Below are 22,035 nucleotides of genomic sequence, written 5' to 3'. Positions count from 1 at the left end.
TTCTATCCCAAGGTCAATCTTTTCTTAAGCAAAATTTTGTCTTCAAATATCAATTATTTAACACTGGTTGTATTGTCTTGAGACAGTTCCTAATCAGTGTTCTTAGGAACCATGTCTCACCCTGGACATAATTATGAATATAGTTTACAACTTCTCAGACATTCTTAAATACTGTATTTCACTGGGTTACATGCACATCTCTTGAGCAGAATTTTCAGAAAGAGATTAGTTGTTATTAATTTTTTTTTTACCATTGGCAGTTTCACATCTTAATTTAATAATTTTGGTTTTCAACTTGGAATGTGCCTAGTTCACATTGAAAATTATTTCTTTTGTATTGACTTTATTGGAGTGACATTGGTTAATAAAATTATATAGGTTTCAGGAGTACAATTCTATAATATGTCCTCTGTATATTGTTAAATTATTTCTGAAAACCAAACTTCTGTATGCCATTAAAAAATGAGCTCCAAGTTCATAGCACTTTTTTCAGAAGATAATTTAAAATAAATAAATAAATAAAAATTAAAAAAGCAAAATACCGATTAGTTTCTACACATACTTTCATTATAACTCATAATAATCACAAGTTTTTCACCATTGCTTTTTCCTTTGAGATCTGCCTCCTTGGGTAATTGACAATAAGCACATCTCAGTTCCTTTCTTCCCCTCTCACATTTAAACCCAATTTTGCCTAATAAACAGCTCATCATCAGTCTTCAGGTGGCTTGGTTGGGAGGTACTTCCCTCAGTATCATTTCAGGGTCAGCTGTCCTTAACAGCCAGACACTGCAATGCTGATATATGCTACATTTCCCCATTTCCTCCCAACACCTCAGCACTAGATAATCACTAATATTTCTGTATCTGTGAATTTTCCTATTGTGGAAATTTCATATAAATCAATTAATACACTATCTGATCTTTTGTGACTGGATTCTTTCCCTTAGCATGTATCAATACCACATTCTTTTTTTTTTTTTTGCCAACTACTATTCTATTGTATAGATATACCACATTTTGTTTTATCCATTCATAAGTTGGTGATAGTGTTAACATAAAAAAAAACATTCAAACCTGTAAAGAATTTTTTTTAAGCTTATTTGAGCCAAACTGTCAACAATTGCCAGGAAGCAGAATCTCAACGTATTGGGATAATGTTCCGGAGAATGACAGTTTTTTCACCCTATTTTATATATTACAATCAAATGAGGAGACATAGTGAATTACATGAAATCCATTGGTGATAGATTAAGGAGGTGGGAGAAAGCAAGGGGGGGGAATCTCTGGGATTGGATAAAAAAATAAAATGATAGACACATACTTTGTTTACACAGTTGGATACAGGATAGTTAACAGTCAACCAGATAACTAATAATGAGGGAATTTGTGGTCTCCAGCCTGGTGCCTAGGTGCATTTGGTTGTGCCCTAAAGGGTCCGGAAAAAGGGAAGTTACAAATGACCCTGATTTCACAGGTATGTTATCTTAGATGCAAAAAGACAATAGGCTCAGTAAAATTGAAGTTGATCTTTATCAAGGAAGATACTAGCCTAGGACATGACTACCCACCATAAACTGCTTTCAGTTAAAGTTTTACCTTCAGACCATCCTTCGTGGTTACTTTAGGTCTTTGAGTTGAAAGACTGACTTGCAGGCGTTCCCTAAGCTTGTCAGGTTAGCATGTGGCTCCTTTTTGGTCCACAATAGGCACTTGGATTGTTTCCACTTTGATCTATTATGAATAAGGCTGCTATGAACATTAGTATACAAGTTTTTGTGTGGACATATGTTTTCATTTCTCTTGGGTATATACCTAAAATAGAATGGCTGAGTCATGTGGTAACTCTATATTGAGCATTGTAAAGCATTGTCAGATTGTTTTTCCAAAGTGGCATTTTATGTTCTCACCAGCAATGTATGAGGATTCCAATTCCTCTTCATCCTCATGAACATGTACTATTTTCTGTCTTTTTTTTTTTTTTGTAGCCACCCTAGTGGTATGAAAGTGGTATATCATTGTGGTTTTAATTCTGCAACACAATTTTGATGTTCTTACCAGTTAAAATCTAGAATGCAGGATGTTGAAATGGATGCAGAAATCTAATAAGTAGAACCCCTTTACTTTGTGTGGTCATCAATACAGCTCACTTTGGGCCCTTCTGACTTCCAAGTCCTAAGATAGATTGCATTACCAGAAGGCTTGTGGTCATGTGGGCCCCGTGACTAGCTCTGGCCAATGAGTTGTGAATGGAAGCAGTGTCTGTCACTTTTGTGCTAAAGCATTTAGTTGCTAATGCAAGATCATCCAGAGCTCTTACTCTCTATCTTTATGACCAGCAACTTTCAAGATAATGGCAGCTTTAATCGCCTGGGCCATGGGGTAAGGGGGCATTCAGCAGAACTAAATGATGTACATACTGTATGAGTGATAAACATTTGTTATTAAGAGATAATAACAAAAGAGTTGTTTGTTACTGCATATCTGAGTGATAAATGATCTTTGTTATGATTTGTATGATACTTGATGGTTAAGCTATTAGACTTCAACAAATCTGGCAAATAATTTAATATGTCTAAGCCTTAGCCTCCTCTTCTATAATACGGCTGTCATAAGTCTACCTCACAATGTATTGTTCAATAGTGCTTAGCACAGTGCATGATACACAGCAAGTTCTTAAGAAATCATTGTTATTAATAGAAGGGCAATGAGTTGAGGACTATAATATTGGAGTTAACTCTATGCAGAAGATGATGAGTTATACTTTGAAGGACCAACCTATAGAAGCATGGAGACAGGGAGAAGGATAATAGTTTTTCTTTGGGTAGTTAGTTTGAGCCTTGCAGCAAGCCTGCCTAGCAAACATTCTTGTTCGTGTATGGATGCATGCTATTATTTCAGGGAGGGAGGACCTTTTTGGTGGTCTTGATTTTTCTTCCTAGAAGAGAAGAAATGGCCACAGTATTCTAAGTCATTTCATGGAACAAGGAGTACATAATTTAGAATGTAATTACATTTAAAATATGCTAGGAAGTGATTTCATGAATCCAAAATTATCAATCACTCTTTAGTATGACAAGCAGGGGGGAAAATGCCAAAACAAATTTCCTTGAGAACATTTCATGTCAATATAAAATATATTTTTTCTTTATGTGCATACCTTCCTTGAGACTTAATGAGGTAGGAACCTGGTTCAGCCTGGCAACAGACAATGATCAAAATTTAGTTAATACAATGCAGAGGTTTCCATACAAGGTGAGGAGAAGTAGAATTTAATAAACCAGAACAGTCATTTCCATACACTGGACATCGGTAGCCATGAATTTCCTCTTTTTAGGCTTTGTCTTTTCTTTCTTCTCTTCTTAGATGCTTGATTATTCTTTAGCTGACTTGCTCTCCTACACTGTCTACACTTTAATATTGGTATCCCAGAGGTCAAGCATCAGCTTTATTCTCTCCTCATCATACAAAACCTCCCCTGAAGTTTTCATTTTCTGCCATACTTTTACCTGACACCATGGATTAACAACTTCATCTCAGGCCTCATTTCTGAGTGCATGTTTCTATCTGCTATTGGAAACTGATGTCCTACAATATTTAACATGTCTTGTTCCTTCTATTGGAAACATTATTCATTTACCTTCACTAACCTAACTTCTTCAGATATTCTCTTAAACTTAACTTCTGAAAGGTATTGTTTTTTGAGACTGAAGTCTACCTGAGTGCACTATACAAGCACCCCATTATTTACCTTAAGCAATTTAGAGCTAATTGTTTTAAATGACACATTTGTGGGATTATTCCTTTTTCTCACTTCCATTCTAGACGCTTTACTCTGTGAAAGCTAGTGCAGTATCTGCTTTGATCCCCATCATATACCCAGTTCCTGATATATAGTGAACACTCAGTTTTAAAAAGTTGAATAAATGTAATCAGCAATACAAGAGAATCCATAATATTCTCTACCTCTTCTGTTCCTGTTCATCTACTCCTGGGCATAATGAATGTGCCCTCAAATCATCCCATTGTTTCAAGCAGAATCTGGGAACCATCCTACATACCACCATCTCCCTCACCTGAAACATTTTTTTTTTGTTAATCCTCACCTGAGGATATTTTTTCCATTGATTTTTTAATAGAAAATGGAAGGGTAGGGGAGAGGCAGAGAGAGAGAGAAACATTGATGTGGGAGAGATACATTGACTGGTTGCCTCCTGCATGCACCCTGACCGGGCCTGGGATCGAGCCTGAAACCAAGGTATGTGCCTTTGACAGGAATCTATCCCGCCACCCTGTGACCCTTCAGTCCACAGGCCGAATGCTCTAACCACAGAAGAAAACCAGCTAGAGCCCTCACCTGTAACATTTCATTTTATTTTACATATTTTTATTGATTTCAGAGAAGGAAAGGAGAGGGAGAGAGAGAGAGAGAAACATCAATGATGAGAGAGAATCATTGATTAGCTGCCTCCTGCATACCCCACACTGGGGATCGAGCCCACAACCTGGGCATGTGCCCTGACTGGGAATCAAACCATGACTTCCTGGTTCATAGGTAGATACTCAACCACTGAGCCACACCGGCATGGCCTCACCTTACATTTTAAAAATCATCAACACCTACCACTCCTCTTAAATATCTTGGCCCCTTCAGTGAACTGTGAGCTCCTATAAGCAATTGTATCCTCTCTATTCCTGCAATCACTGCTTTAAGTTCTTGTCATTTTTTTTCTGAACTGATTATCTTCCAATCCTTCACCATCACTGCAAAATATTTTCTTAAAATGCAAATCTGACCATTTTACTCAGGTGCTTAAGAACATTCATCAAAATCCCTATTGCTTTGAAGAAAAAAAGGTTCTTAAGCCTGATTAACAAAACATTCCACAATCAGACAACACTGTATAGTCTCACCCTTCTTTGCCTTACCTATTTTCATCCTCCCTGTCCCTTCTGATCATCTAGGATGCATGAGCCACAAACCTACCTGTTAGGCCTATAGGGCAACACAATCCTTAAGGACCATTTGTAAGCTTCCTGCTGCAGGAGATAAAGACCAGGAAAAGCTTGCTGGACACTAGGAGTCAGACCATACAAGGAACGGAAACTTCCCTGAAGGCACCTGATCACACACCTACATCCCATCCACATTCCCAGCCCAGATCAGCCCCACACCCACTGACATGAGTTTCTCACCAGTGACTGCAGATAAGGGTGAAACTCCAGTTCCTGGGTCCTGCCATCATCGACTCCCCACCCCCTTGGCTTGGTGCTGTGCAGTCTTTCCCTTAGGACAGTGGTCAGCAAACTGCGGCTCGCGAGCCACATACGGCTCTTTGGCCCCTTGAGTGTGGCTCTTCCTAAGCCTTAGGAGTACCCTAATTAAGTTAATAACAATGTACCTACCTATATAGTTTAAGTTTAAAAAATTTGGCTCTCAAAAGAAATTTCAATCGTTGTACTGTTGATATTTGGCTCTGTTGACTAATGAGTTTGCTGACCACTGCCTTAGGATATCCCATCTCCCATCCCTTCCCTTAAATAAATTCAATTTTTCTTTATCCACCATCTGAGATGGCCATTTAGCCTACCCACACACCAGCATGCTAACCCACCACCATGTTCACCTTTCACTACCCTCATGCCTTCTCACAGAATCTCCATGCCTAGAATGTTCATTTACAAATGCTAGCCACCTACCCAACTCTTCACATTTCAAAACAAAGCTTTAGGTTCTCATCCTCTGGGAAATCTTTCCAAGTTCTCCCAGGTGAAACTTGTACTCTCATGTACACTCCCATGGCACTCTGCAAGAGTCTCAATTGCATCCCCTAAACTTCAGTTATTATTTTTTATTGTCCTGGTCCCTTCAGTGAACTGTGAGCTCCTATAAGCAGGGCCTGGCTCTTACTCACCTCTGAATCCACTGAAATGCTAGCTCCATATTTGGAAAGCATTTTTCTGGTAAGACACTTGTACTCAGAATATATAAAGAACTCTCAAACTTAATAAAATTAAAAAAATATTCTAATATAAAATGGGCAAAAGATTGAACAGATACTTAATCAAAAAAGACATACAGATGACAAATAAGCAATAAGAATATGCTCAATACCATTAGTCATTAGGGAAATTAAAATTATAACCACAATGTGATACTACCACACTAATTCAAATGTCTAAAATAACAAATACTAAACATATCAAGTGTTGGCAAGGATGTGGAGGAACAAAAATGTTCATATCCTGGTGGGAATATAAAATGAGAACAATTTGTGGCAATTTCTTAAAACATTCAACACCCACCAAATTATTTAACTACTCTATTCCTAGGTATTTATCCAATTAAAAAAAGTATATGCTCATACAAAGGCTAACATAGAAGCTTTATTTGTAATATCCACAAATTGGAATCAATCCAATTATATAGCAACAGGTTCATAGGTAAATAAACTATGATATACTCATAAAAGTGAATATTGTTCAGTAAAAAAAATGAACAACCTGGATGAATGTCAAAATAATTATATTGAGTAAAAGAACTCAATCATAAAAGTACATATTGTTGGATTCTATAACTGCAAATTAATCTATAGTGACAGAAAGCAAATCAATTATTTCCTGGGGATGAGTGATGTGACCCGAAGGGCAGGAGAAAGGACTACAAAGGGCCACAAGGAAACTTGGAGGAGGGGGATGAATATGTTCAATATTTTTATTGTGATAATGATTGTATTGGTGTATACATGTGTCAAAACTTAAATTGTGCTCCTTAAATATATGATATGTATAATATATCAATGTTCTGTTCATAAAAAAAATACCCCTTAATTTTTTTTAAACCATGTTGTCAAGGGTTAACTTTTTAAATTATAAAAGACTGTTTTAAAACAATTTTTAATTTGTTTTACAGATTCGCTAAAGCCTACCTTCATTTTGCAGATGGGAAACCAACTTAGGCAAAGGAACACTGGGCCATCTTCCCACCCTCCCCTTTACCTCCTTCACATTCTCTTTTTCACCCTGCTAGAGGAGAATATGGTTTTCCTTTTTTATTGCTCTCATTATTTTCTCTGCAATGTCTTGTGCATGACTAGCGCCCAACATGGTGCTTAACAAGTGTTTACCAGCAATGTGTGCATAGACTCAGGGAGGTAATATTGCCCTGGATGGAATGGTTATGCTTTCCCAACTGATTAAAATGAACCAACTCTAGTTCAAGAGGCTGGCTTTAATCCCGTGCACAGAAACACACAATGTTTTTCAGCTACAGGATAATTGAGCCAGTAAATGAGGGAATGTGAATGATGTGGCTATAATTGATACCAGAATAAGTTCCTCAAGAATGTAAATTTCACCACCATTAGCCAGATAAAGAAAATGAGGAAGACTAGAGACAAAATGTAGGGGAGGAACAATTCTGAGAAGAGAAAGTAACACATTTATGAAGTAAACCTTTAGAAATCTAGCTACTCATATTTATAGAAGTGGGATAAAATGTGAGAATGCTAAAACTAAGATTATTTTCCTTAAAATAAATATCAATCATGTTTACAACCAAATGAAAAGGGAACAAATGAACAGCAGCTAAAAAACAGCACTAGAACTAAGCAGCCTGCTTCTGGAAACACAGCAGCCATGGCTTGGTGCTCAGAGGAGGAAAACTCACAGCATGATTGACCTCCCTCAGCAACTGGGACCAGAAGATTCTGAAGAAGCTCCTTTCAAGATGAAAAATATAGTTTTCAGCCTTTCTGCTTAAGCAGTAGCTCCCTCCCCAAACCCTGGTGGCAATTTTTCTTCTCGACAAGTCTCCAGCCTCAACTCAACTTTTCTTTTCTTTCTTTTTATAATAACTGGTAGCAAGGCAAGGGCGAGAAATGATCTCTTTCCACCAAATTGCCTGGGAAGAAAGCCCACTTGATCATTAATTACATTATCTAATAGCCTCTTGCTGCTCAAAATGTGGTCCTTGGATTAGCAGCATTGACACCATCTGATAACTCATTAGAAATTCAGAATATCAGGCTCCATTCCAGAACTCCTGAATCAGAATCTGTATTTTAACAAAATGGCCAAGTGGTTTGTGTGCACATTCAATTTGGGAAGTGCTTGTCTAAACCTAAGAACATCTTGTATTAGGTAAGGACTATCATTCCCATTACTCACTTGAAAAAAAAAAAATGAGAACAGGGAGGCAAAATTGCTTGACAAGGATCAATATCTAAAAAGTGCCAGAGTTGAGATGTTATTTCCCATGGTTCTAAATGCCAAGAACTTCTCCCTTTCACCTTGCTTTTCTCCATACGAAATGAATTCAGTATTCTGGTCATAACCACCTCACTCTCTACTTCATCTGTTGATAGGTTGCTAACACCCAAATTCCTACTCTCAGACATACATGATTTAAACACTGTCCATCCCTTGAAATATTTTAAATATCTGACTTAATAAATCCCTTAAGTATTAGTGTTTAGGAGTTTGATCAGACTGCATCCTATACCCATTGATGGGCAGAGCAAAGCAGCTTGAGGTCCACATTGCACTTCGAGGGAAAGGAAGGAGGAAAAAGATTGAAGGAGGAGGGAGAAAAGCTGAAGACAGAATTCCTGATTTATAATTTGTAATAGATCAGCCCTTCCAAGGACCTTGTCTGTCCTTGAAGTTTGCTGTAGCTGCCGACTTGAGTTTGTTCCATTGCTTCTGTCATGGGCTTCTTATTCTGAATTAGGCCTGTGTCCTTTCCTGATGTTATTTCCAGGGAGGTGAGCAGAAACTCCTGCAGATATTTACTACTATTACCCAGGTTCATAATGAAAGAGCTGTGCTTGCCAGTGTTTAAGGCAGCATCATGATAAAAAAAAATACTCCAAGATTCTATAGGTACCAACACTGGCTATTATTTTTGAGGCTCTACTATATGCAAGACTCTGTACTAGATACTTAACAAATATTCCCCATCATAGTCTTGAAAGTACTATATTTTCCATGTATAAGATGCCCCATGTATAAGACACCCCCCACTTTTCCAACCCAAAATTAAGAAATCAATATTTTAAACATAAAACAGAACACATTTTTATTTACTAGTAGTAATTACCACGGTACGTAATGTTTACATACCAGTATTATGATATTATGCAACATATCACTTTATTCAGCCTCTGTTGCATCACTGCTCTCTTCTTCATCACTATCAGTTCCAGACATATCAATTTCTCCAAATTCTATTGTATTGCTGCTGTCTTCTGAGTCACTGTCTCTATATGTGAGATCATCCTCATAAACTGGTGGCATTTTCTAAGCTAACTTTGTTCATGTTCTCATGGCCAACCCTTCTCTCCTCATGAAATTGAAGCACCATTTTGCCTTTCCTGTAAAATCAACAATGTTCATTTCACTCGCAAACATTCTGCCTGACATTGAATAAGCTTGGTTGACACACATACGCCACTCTGGTGCTGCTCCATAATCCATGTCTTAAGCCTCTGCTCCAAGTTTGCCCATTTTGCTGGTTTTCCTCTTAAGGCCTTCTTCTTTTTTGGCATCGTAAGGAGTTGTTCTTCCTGTTTTCCTCACTGTCTTATCATACACTCAGTGGGAGGAGGTCCAAATTGTCTCTCTGCAGCTCTATTCCCATGCTCTTTTGCAGAGCTGATTACATTCTGTTTGAATTTTGCAGAGTAAGACAATCACTTACCGGTATTTATCTTTTTATTTTTTGACATCTTTATGGGCTCAGAACGCTCCGGTCCCTGTTGCATCTGTGCACTCTCCACCTCCACCTCCAATTAAGGCATCAGCTGATGTCCGTAACAATAAGGCTCATGATTGGAGGAAGCCCGTTTGACTAGGTTTGGCCAGCTACACACCCATGTGACTCCCTCCTCAGCTGACTTCTGTGTAGAAGACGCCCTTCTATTTTCAGTCTAACAATTTTAGGAAAAAATAATGTCTTATACACAGAAAAATACGGTATCTATTATTTAGTAAATGAAGCTGATGAGGGGTATAGCCTGGCTTCTAACCCCAGCCTGTTTGAGGCAAGAGTGAGTGTCTTTCTATCATAACACACTGCTGTAGCTTGCTTAAATTAAACTCCTACTCAACTTTCAATGTCTAGCTTAAATCACCCCTTCACTAGGCAGCTCTCTCTCAGTGACTTTGGTGATGTCTTCTCTCTGTAGCCCGGATTTGGCACTTTTCATATGATTGCTTAAACTCTTGTTTCTTTTTAATTCACACTTCTCCCACCCAAAGTTGCAGTTATGTTTATGCTGTGTCCCATTTCCCCATCCAAAACCTTGAGCCCTTAAATGTTCTTTGGGTCACCAGCCCCAACATCATAGCAGGAGTCCAATAATATCATCCATTGGCCAATAAACTAAGGCACAAAGTCTACCCTCTGGGAATCTTTGGATGTCAACCATTTCTTGATATTTGAGCCACACCACATTGTTTCCATGTAGCTCCCAAAAGCTAAGAGCCCCTCCACCCTCCTTGTAACAATGGCTTACCCATGGTAATTTTGTATCCATCAACAAGTTGCTCTTGCACTCATTTTGTGCTGCTTCTCTTTCTCCTCATTCTCTCTGAAGAGGAGAACATGACTTGGGTTGTCTCTATACTTAGCTACTCCTCCCTGTCTGGAATTCCATACATTTTGGATTTAGAAGAACAAAGGAAAAAATAGAACTTCTTGTGACTCTCTCCCTCTCATGTGTACTTGCCCTGGTTTATTCTCTCTTTAACATTGGAGATTTCACTATATCTCAGACATTGTGCTAAGCAATTTACACATATCATTTAACTCTCAGGCAAACAACCCTATGAAATATGGACTATTATTACCCTCATTTTATTCAGGAGGACTCTCAGTTATAGAGAGGTTAGGTAAGTTGTCCATGATCACACAGCTAGGAAATGGAAGAGCCAGAATGTGAATGTAGGTTGTGTGCTGCTTTCAAGCACTTGTCAACTGATGTCAATGAGAAACACAAACGAATTGTGGCAGATGCATAGGTATAGACCAGTGATGGCGAACCTTTTGAGCTCAGCGTGTCAGCATTTTTAAAAACCCTAACTTAACTCTGGTGCCGTGTCACATATAGAAATTTTTTGATATTTGCAACCATAGTAAAACAAAGATTTATATTTTTGATATTTATTTTATATATTTAAATGCCATTTAACAGAGAAAAATCAACCAAAAAAATGAGTTCACGTGTCACCTCTGACACGCGTGTCCTAGGTTCGCCATCACTGGGATAGACCAATATGGCTATGGGTACCATGTGGAGTACCAAGGAAACTGGGATCTCTAGACTTTTCTGTAACCAGTCCCTGACTGGGCCCCATCTTCTGGTCTTCTGTTACAGGTTCTCAGAGAATATAGATGAATCATTATTAGTTTGAACTAAGCTATGAGATGTATAAAGTCCTAATAAGTGTTGATGTTACTATTACTTTTCATGAATTATTTATTAGGGAAAGAATATAGCTGCCACTAATATCTTCCAAAACTCATTTGGAATAACTCAAATGTTAGATTATTTATATGCATTTGATCTTTTCTAGTAGCAGAAATCTTTTTTTATTTTTTACTGAATTTATTGGGGTAACATTGGTTAATAAAATTATATAGGTTTGGGGTGTACAATTCTATAGTGAATCATCTGTTTATTGTATTGTGTGTTCACCACTCTGTCAAGTCTACTTCCGTCACCATTTATCCCCCTTTATCGTCTTCTACCTCCCTCCACCCCCTTTATCCTCTGATAATCACTATACTGTTTCTGTGTTTTTAAGTTGTTTATTTGTTTGCTTGCTTAATCCCTTTACCCTTTTCACCCAGCCTTGCAACAACCCCCCCTTCCCTCTGAAAGAGTTCTGCTACTGGAGTCAGTTTTAATTTTGTTTGTTAGTCTAATGAACAAAATAAACTAACAAACAAATAGAAACAGACTCCAGTAGCAGAAATATTTGAGAATTGATGGTCCACAGGTATTTGAAGAAGCCATTATGCAAATGAAAATATCATGTCCACTAACATTAGTTGTAAGCATTAGAGCAGACACAAAAAGCATAATGTTTTCTCTAAGGGTTGATCACCTTTTTTGAGAAAATAAAACCTGATACATGTTTCTCATTAAATAACAGTGAGAGGATGATGATGATCACAAGCTAATGCATGATTATACCAACAGCAATTCAGAGAAGAGATATATAACTTCAGTCTGAGTTTAGTGATCTGGAGAGATTTGATGGAATAGATGGATTTTAAGCTTAAAAGGTCAATGGAATTAAAATAAGGAACAATGAAAGGAAGGGCATAAATGGTTGGGTAGAACAGGATGGAAGACCAGATGATCCATAATGGTGAATGTATTTATGTGTAAACAAACTAGCATCACTATTGGGCTCAGTTTAGATTTGGGGCTTGAGTGAATAGATAATATCTATGATTCAGTTTGAACTCTGTGACTCTCAGCCCAGAAATATTTGCCAAGTTTTTCCAGTAACAAAGTTCAAAACTGCAGAGGAAGCAATAACTATTACTGCTTGCTTGTTGGGCTCTCTTGAGTCATTGCAAGACTAGGTTTCAAGGTACATTAGATGGAGTATCTATCAACTTTGGAAAAACACTGCCTAGCATCATAAAATCTTTCTCCATTAGGCCCCCTGAGTATTTTGTACTCATCAGTTAAAAGTGAGACATCTGATGGTACCACACCACACAGTGGGTCAAGTTTGATGATTGTGCGGGATTCTACTTGGGACTGCCCTCTAGAGCAGCGGTTCTCAACCTGTGGGTCACGACCCCTTTGGGGGTTGAACGACCCTTTCACAGGGGTCACCTAAGACCATTGGAAAACACATATATAATTACATATTGTTTTGTGATTAATCACTATGCTTTAATTATGTTAAATTTGTAACCATGAAATTGGGGGTCACCACAACATGAGGAACTGTATGAAAGGGTTGCGGCATTAGGAAGGTTGAGAACCACTGTTCTAGAGGGAATAAGAGGAGCCAGCACTGCCAGTTCTAGGAGCAGCATAAAAACGCAAGGATCTTTTCAGAAGGGCAAGTAACCAAAGATATGGAGCACCTGAAGGAGGGTTTTATATATCTATGTCTATATAGATATAAATCAATAATGTTAAACTCTCATAAAATATCTAAGAGGTATTATGACCTTAATTTTATAGATGACAAAAAGATTCAGTCAGTTCCCCCAGTGGCACTGGCAGATTTGAGATTCAACAACATAACCAGCTTCCTTAAGCAACTAATAATTTTGGCCACCAAGAGAGGAACGAAGAGATGAATGGCCTCAAAGAGGTCACCTGCCTCTTTCTGGGCATAGACAATACATTTCAGGCTTCAGAAGTTGGCAGAAAAAAATCCATAAACCTAGAACCTGGCAGCATTTCAAGTGGAAGAGAAACATTAAGGCAACCCCAAATCTAGAATCTACTGAAGGAGAATCCAGAATAAATATTAGTCTAAGAACAGCCTCACGAGGACATCTTCGGTCTGCCCAACAACATGAGTCATCACTTGTGTCCCAGAAGATAGTGAGAAATATTCTCTCTTCTTGCTGAGATATCACTGGGAAGTTTATCCAAGGAGAGACTACCTAGGAAGGGCTGGTTGAGGCCTTCCAGCCAAAGAGAAAAATCAACACTCTGAAAATAAATTGCCCTCAAATTTCAGTGCTAGATGTAGTTTTATAAAAGAGGGTTCCATATATATTGGTGCGTCCTAGAAGCACAAAATATAACATTCAGCAGGCATACTAAAATGGTCCTTTCCCTGAATGAATGGCTTATGCAGTTAATAAGAGGACTATGGCAGAGAAAAAAAAAGAAAGCCCAATTCCAAATCTGTTTTGGTATAAGGTTTTTATTTTACCAAAATATTGTGCGTATCAAAGGTCTAGGAAGATCTGCATTCCATTATCTGCTTTTATATATCATCCCAATGGGGCCTGCAACTCACCCGTTTCTGCTATATTTTACTGTCTATAATTCTATTTACAAAATGAAAACATGTTTGGAAAGCATACGCCACAGCTAATTTGCACTTATGCCTAACTTTTTTGAGCACTTTTTCTGCTTAAAATCCTTTTCTGATAAAAATAAAGGATTTGAAAAAATAAGTTATGGAGAATGATTTTAATAAAACAATTTATATCTTATGAATTAATGTAAAGTTTGAGCTTGTTGCTCATATGAGCGGGAGATGACAAACATTGTTTTCACAATTATCTCAAGAATCAGCTAGATTCCTACTGGAGTGTACACACTGTCTCACACTCTCTAAGTTTAAGAGGATTGGCCATTTTCCCTTCTTAAGTGGAAAAAAAGAACTTCATGAGAATACATACTTTTGACATAAAAAGTGCACCTATTTTCCTATAATTTTTGACACATACCTTCTGTCTCAGAATAGAGACAAAAAAGGAAAGTAATAAAGTTCAGATAGAAAATTCAGTGTCGTGACACTGACAAGTGAAGAAATCCACCTGAGAAGACTTTAAAAATAAAATCAACAGACAAGGAAACATTTTGTTTTGAAATATTTTTAGATTTACAGAAGAGTTGCAAAGAGAGTTTGTTCTTCCCCAATGTTAAACATCTTACATAACCATATGAGAAGGCTTTTGATATTAAGTTGGCCTGATGTCTTTGGATGAATTGATTATAAAATACAAATCTCAGTATCATGTAACAATAATATTAAGGACAAATGAAAACTGAAAAAACTTTAATAATAAAAGAAGAATTGTATATATTTCAAAGTGAAGACTATGGATTTTCTAAAAATTCAACTTTTTAAATTCAACACAATCACAATTTGCCTTTTTAGATAGTCAATAGAGTGTTATATGTTTTGTGAAAGAAAGGGAAATCTTTTCATTTTAGATAAATCCTGCTGTAGCATGAACTAGAGGTTATTATCAAGTTATTACCACATCATAGCAACACACCCAACTAAATGCAGTAGATGTGCTTCTTCTTTTGGATGGTGACATAGCTGTTAAAAATGTAGGCCTGCAAGTGTAAATATCTCTTGAAATTTATGGCCAGCATAACATAGTGATTCATCAAAGCACTTGTTTTCAATTATTTTATTAGATCACTTTCCTTGATGATAGAAAAATTGAGGGAGACAGTAGGCAAGTTGTCTTGAGAAGAAAGCTTCGAAAGGGGCATAGAATGAAAGGTCAAATATCAAGGACAAAAACAGAGTGGTTTCTTGACCCTGCAGTCTTTAGTAGTTCCCCTTTCTATCTATTGAATACTACTTTACCTGGCAACTCTAGGCTATAATGACTTTGGCATTTGTATATCCTATTTTCAAAAAGAGATAGAGCTCTCTATCTACATATCATTAAGTTTAGCCTCACTTTAATTGAGTTCCCTGGTGTATTTGACAGGCTATGCATTGAAATCTAGGATATTGACCATTGTGTTTACCAATAATGATCATGTCAGTAGACATGCAGGAAAGGCTTGGTTGCATTTATTAATTTTTCTATATGAGGTACCTGAATCACATTTTGTATAATGTACATTTTTTCAGAGTCTTGTTGTTGCTTAGATTTACTCCAAGTAGAATGTAAAGCAAGGATTTTGGAAATGATACCGGGAAGCAAGAATAAGGAAATTGGAGTGAGACTGAGAAATTAAAAAACCAATATAACAATGAGTTTGCCAGGTTATTGCTGTAGGCAATGAAGTTTGATTCCACCAGCATCTTCTGAGAAGCATATAAATGCCTCCAAGAATTGTTTGGAAGGTTGCCCCCTGGTGTGTTGATTCTCCTGTATTAATGGATCACATGGGCAACGATAGGGTCAGAGAAGATTCTAAGAAAAATCAGGAATATGTGCAATGTGTACTCTTGGGTGAGACACTATCAACACAGTGTGACTAAGCTTGTAAAAAACTGTTGGCCTGATTCATCAGTGACTGAAATCAGAGATGAGTTGAGAGGATATGATGTCTGCTACAGAGCCCTAACCTAAAACTGTTTAAGAAGTAAAGCCATCCAGATAACCTGCCCCAAAGGCCACAGAGAGCATAGGGCTTAGTTGGGCCTGTTAGACAAGAAACACACTATTGGTTCTCTGAACCTTTGATTCTGGGTAAAAAAAATGTTGCTATCATTAAGGAAGGATTCAATAAGGCATTGTCTTAGACGCCCATTGTCTGAGTATTTACATTTTGAGGATAAGATTACAGCAAAATATCTGGGGTCAAAACCTCTGCAGTGGAGATAAACTAAAAATATTTCTTCGGATGAAATAGTATTCATCATGTACAGTTAACAATGTCCTAAATGATGAAACATGGAGGTAGACTGGAACCTCTGCTTTTGCTCATCTATTACCAATAGTCATTGCTCTCTCTCCTCCATCCTTACTCTCTCCTCTCTTCCTTTCCCCCTAAATTTGTCATTAGTATTTTATTGATAACTTTTTTACTCTTTTCAGATGACCAACTGAATAGGGTCTCACCCTACCCATGGTACTTCAAGATGAGAAAAAAAGGCAATGGACATTATTAAGGGGAAAAGTAGAGTCTTCATCAGGAAAAAAAAAAAAAGTAGTCAACAAATCTAACCACCATTTGAATAAAGGTAAGGGATGTCTAGGATTTGGTCTGTTAATAAATAAGGGCAGGTAGAAATATCTGGAGTATATGAAAGGCAGTTCCAGAGTGGAACAGGCATTATATTTACAGAAGTCCAAAGGCTGCCCAGGCCTGCCAGAGGCAGGTGATAACCAATCCATCAGCCAGACTGCACCATATTTGGCTCACAGGAAAGACTGTCTTCTCTAGCACTTTACTTAGCCTCCTGCTGAGTCATCTTCTTACCAAAAGGTACCGCTTCTGACTGAGCCTCAGACACAACAGCAGAGGATCCACTCTGCCCTTCTCCAAAAATGACCCACCATCTAATTTGTATGAGACTAATTCCTTACTCTGTAAATGAATGGTCTTACATTCCCAAACAATGTAAACATGTGTTAAAAATTTACATATATGCCTTTGTGGTTTTCTTTATTGAGGAGTAATGGATGAAATCAGCTTACATTATATTGGCTATTTTCATTAAAATGCAAAACAGCTCTACTCTCTCATCCACTCCTACCTTTCCTCTGGGATTCTCCCTTTGATAGCTACCTTTTTACTAATGAAATACATTAACTAGTATGGCATTCTCATGGCCATTTATAAAGCTCAAGGATACAAGTAAAAATTTACAATCCCCAATTTTGTCTGTGATACATTATAAAGTAGGTGTTAGTAGAAGGCTTTAACTGGTACTATGACCAGTTGCTCCTTTATTTCAGAATGAAGGTCTGCAGAGCATGTCTTTCTTGAGAAAGATCCTGTCTGGATGGACTTAACCACTAGCTTTACTCATTACATCAACCTACAAGGCAAGTATTGGCAATGAACAAGAAATAATTCTACCCCCAACCTGCTAGTGTAGAGTGCATTTCTGCTGACAATTAAAATCAGAGCCTCCAGAGTGAAGAGAAACAAAAACTTGACTCCAAATGAATCTAACCTAGTTATTTATATAAACTAAGTGGATGGAATCTAGGAATTTATATATGAACTAGAGCAGCGGTCGCCAACTGGTGTTTCATGGACCACTGGTGGTCTGTGAGGTCTGAAAGGTTGGCAACTGCTGAACTAGAGGCCTGGTGCACAAAATTCATGCATTAGTAAGGTCCCTAGGCCTGGCTGGTGATCAGGGCCAATCTGTGGGGTGACCAGTGGGCTGATGGGGGGGGGCCTGCTTGCACCTGCATTGGCTGGCCTGGCACCACCCACTCACCAGCTCCGCCCCCCCACCCCTCAACCCCCCACTGCTGCTGCTGGTTGGGGCCTGTGGGCTAGGGGCAGCTCCTGCACTGAGCATCTGCCCCCGCCACCGGTAGTCAGTGCACATCATAGTGACTGGTCATTCTGCAGTTGTTCCACTGTTCAGTTGATTTGCATATTAGGGCTTTATATAGATAGATAAGGGAAGATATAACATTAGTTGTGAAAACAACTAAGGAACTCTACAATAGCCAATCTTAATGGTCCTGAGCAAAAAGAATGAGTTATTTTAGTTCCCTAAAAAAAGATTTCCCTGAAAAAAAAAATACAAAGAACTTAACTCCCTGCTATAGAAGCTGCTTCTATAGATCCATAATATGGTGAGGCCAGTGGGTTTTGTCTTTTCAGCCATTTCTCCTCCCTCAGAGGGACAAGAAGGACATGAGGTGAATTATACTGTTCAAGGAGTAGAATTCCCTCGCCCTTCTTTCATAGCGTACCTAGGATTAATCAATCCATCTGAATGAGTAAGAGGGACATGTGATTGATGGTTTAGCTTCTGGAATTAAGTGGAGAATGCAACGTGTGCTTGATTGGATAAAGTATAGTGTTAGGGGAATAAAAGGATGGATAGAAAATTGACAGATTTATTGATGATAAAAACAGTGACTTCAATAATAACATATTTTACCACCGTAAACATTGGGAGCTATATTAAATAATACCATGCTTCTGGAGTTTTGCAGTTTGTTTCTGGATAATGTATTATTTTGTCCTATTCCTTGAAGTTGATTGTCAGTTATTATAGCTATTAAAGTGCCTACTTACAGTATTTTTTCAAAGTGTAATGTACAAGCCTTTCATGAATGATTTTTTTTTTTTTTTACCTTGGCTACTAATGAGTGTGCAGGTGAATATGCGTGCATTTATAAATATGTGTGTATTCCCATTAGTATCTCAATATATCTATTTTTCCACTTCCTGAATTTCATTTTTATTTCTATTAGTTGAGGTTAGCAAGTGCTTGAATTCTGGGAACTGTAACTCTATTGTCATCTTGATGATATTCATTTGAGAGAATCTTGTTTTGGTGTGTGGTAACTAATGTTTCATATTATCTTACAATCTTTTAATTTATTTTGAAATATCTCAGTCATAAAAATGTTATTAAAATTATATAATGGATACATATGTACATCTCACCCAACTTATGATATACTACCAAAGTAAATAATATATTACCAGAAGGATTAGGGATCCCTGTTAATGCGTCCTTGATCAAAATTCATACTCTTCCATAGGTAATCACAGCCTAGTATGTGGTGAATTTCTTTGAAGTTTATTATGTATGCATGTTTATTTGAATAATATTTAATATTTTAAAGTTCACATAAGAGGTATATAATTTATATCCTTTGGACGTTGCTTTCCTCACTCACTATTAAACTTAGATTTTCATCCATGTGTATACATGTAGCTCTGGGCCAGTGGATTTTTAATTGCTTTGTAGAATAATATGGGATAGATAAGCATTAATTGAAACATTCCCTAATGATTGACATTTGTCTTCCTATTTTTGCTGTCATCAAATTGCTTCTAATAGTAGTTCATGTTGTATTTGTGTCGGTGTGTGCATGTGTGAGTTCATTCAGCACATAGACCTAAGAGTAGAATTTTTAGGTTAGAGGATAGGCGAAACATTGATAGGTATTGCCAAGCTAATCTCTAAACTTTTGTACAGATTTATACTCCTAGTATCAGTGTACTTTTACTATAAGTAATATAAATAGGTTTTAATTTGCATGCCCTTGATTACTAGTGAATTTGAGAAAATTTTATAAATATACATACATATGATTGCAGGCTTGCAAGTTTTGTCTAAGTTTGGGGGTAGAACCAGCTGCATGAACACAAGGTGGTGGCAGGCTGCTACTGTGGGATAGGCAGAAAACTTGCCCATGTCCTGAGATGCTAAAGTCATCTGTCATGGGAATGGCAGGGTGAGGCAGGAGGGGAGGGAGAGTGGTCAGGATATTTGACTGTGGTCAGCAGCAATCATGAGAGCGAATTTCCCTAAGATGATACTATTGGAACTATAGCTATATCATTCAAATACTATATGACCTCTAATAAGAATTCAGTAAATATGCTATTGCTACTCAACCACTTAGTTCTATGAGGACAGGCAGGAAGGAAATGGGAGACAATGCATACAGATAGTGATTCCTAACTCATTGACCTGAGTGAGATATAATTAAGTAATATATAAAGGGCTCAGCTCTAGAGTTGTAAAAGAGTATTCACTTAAGAAAGGTAAGCTTAAAAAGATTTCTAAAGGAAAATAAGGCTAACTTACCTTAAAAGTAATATGTCACAGTGTTCCATGAGGTTACATAAGGACCTCTTCCCATAGCACCACTTCATTCACTGCCCCCAGGCTATTTTGGACTTGGAGTCCAGACAACCCAGCTTACTAGAAGTGTGTGTAAAGTAAGAGGAAATAAGTGTTGAATTTAGTCTGAGTGGATTTCCTATGAATAAAGAGCAGGAGATATTGGTACTTTGGTATGGCAGATACATTTTTACAACTTACTTTTTAATCTTGGCTATGCTCCAAATACATGGCAACTTGAGAATTGACAAAGTGAGGATTTTTTTCTTCTTCCTTATAAAATACTAGAGGTCCAGTGCACGAAATTTGTGCATGGGGGAAGAAGGGTCCCCTCAGCCCAGCCTGCACCCTCTCCAATCCAGGACTCCTTGGGGTATGTCCAGCTGCCGGTTTAGGCCCTCAATGTCGGACATCCCTCTCACAATCCTGGACCGCTGTCTCCTAACTGTTCACCTGCCTGCCAGCCTGATCACCCCTAACTGCCTCTGCCTGCCGGCCTGATTGCCCCCAACTGCCCCCCCCTGATGGCCTGGTTGCCCCATGCAGCCTGCTGCCCAGTCATTTGGTCACCCCTCACTAACCCTCCTGCCTGCCAGGTCTCCCCACGCAGCCGGCTACTTGGTTGTTTGGTCTCCCCTCACTAACTCCCTGCTGGCCTGGTCGCCCCACGCAGCCTGCTGCTCAGTCCTTTGGTCCCCCCTCACTAGCCCCCCTGCTGGGCTGGTTGCCCCATGCAGCTTGCTGCTCGGTTGTTTGGTTGCCCCTCACTAAGCCCCCTGCTGGCTGGGTCACCCCATATAGCCTGCTGCTCGGTCATTTGTTCATCCCTCACTAATGCCCTTGCCAGCCTGGTTGCCCCACACAGCCTGTTTGGTCATCCGTTCAGTTGTGATGTTTGCTTAGGCTTTTACATAGATAGATTACAAGACTCTAACAGCTTACTCTCGAAAAGTATTAGTATGGGAAAGTACTGCAGAGAGGTTTGGCCTTTTTCTCCATAACAAGCCAAGGAGTGGATATGTTAAGAATTGTTACCGGGAAACCCCCATTTGGTCTCAGGCTGCCTGTTGCTGTGTCCAGTAACGAAGGCAGTATTGAATAATATTAGGCATTTATTGAGAAGGCCAGCCAACCAAATAGACAGGGCACTTAATTCAAATCCTGTCTTACAGTAAGGTGCAGGGGACAATAGTATAAAGGGGAAGGGGCTAGGGTGAGGCTGGGAATGGAATGCAGCCCTGGAGGTCAGCAAAGTCAGCTATTGTCCTTTAATGAGATGATGTTGATGAGATGATATTTTGACTCCTGGTGGGTTGGTCTGACCATGGTTATGGGTTCTGCTTGCTGGATTCATAACCAAGTCACCTCCTTAATCACTTCGCACAGGTCTTGAAAAGGAAATTTAAGAAAAACTTAACCCCCTATTTACATATGAAAAACTTAACCATCTATTCACATAAGTATATGTGTTCTAAGATTTAAAATAATATGATTATTTTTCAGATTAATTGAGGTGCTCTATCTATTGGGTAAGTCCCCCTATCAATATGATGCATATAACAACTTAGGAATAATCTATAATATCAAAAGTATGATTATACATCAAGGTTTGAATCTCAGGATATCCTTCCAATTTCAGAATATCTTTTTCAATCAATAAAATATATTTAAATGTCAGCTAGGTCTTGTGGGTAATTTTAAGAGATTGTATGGACCATGGTTTAGCTAGCCCCTACTATTAATAGTATGTGCCTGACTACAGGATTAACTCAGGTGTTAGGAAAGATAAGA

The 22,035-nt window shown here is 38.1% G+C and overlaps 1 protein-coding gene across 1 annotated transcript in view; it reads left to right on the top strand.

Annotated features, from left to right (window-relative positions):
• Positions 1–16,606, top strand: part of FANCB (FA complementation group B) — a 400,139-nt gene extending 383,533 nt beyond the window's left edge. The window contains exon 14 of the mRNA XM_081115081.1: positions 16,508–16,606. The gene's annotated coding sequence lies outside the window, so the exon portion shown is untranslated. The remainder of the gene's footprint in view (positions 1–16,507) is intronic.
• The last annotated feature ends 5,429 nt before the right edge of the window (positions 16,607–22,035 follow it).

This window comes from Myotis nattereri (assembly GCF_964212035.1).
Source record: "Myotis nattereri genome assembly, chromosome: X".
NCBI lineage: Eukaryota > Metazoa > Chordata > Mammalia > Chiroptera > Vespertilionidae > Myotis > Myotis nattereri.
This window is presented reverse-complemented; position numbering and strand designations above follow the sequence as displayed.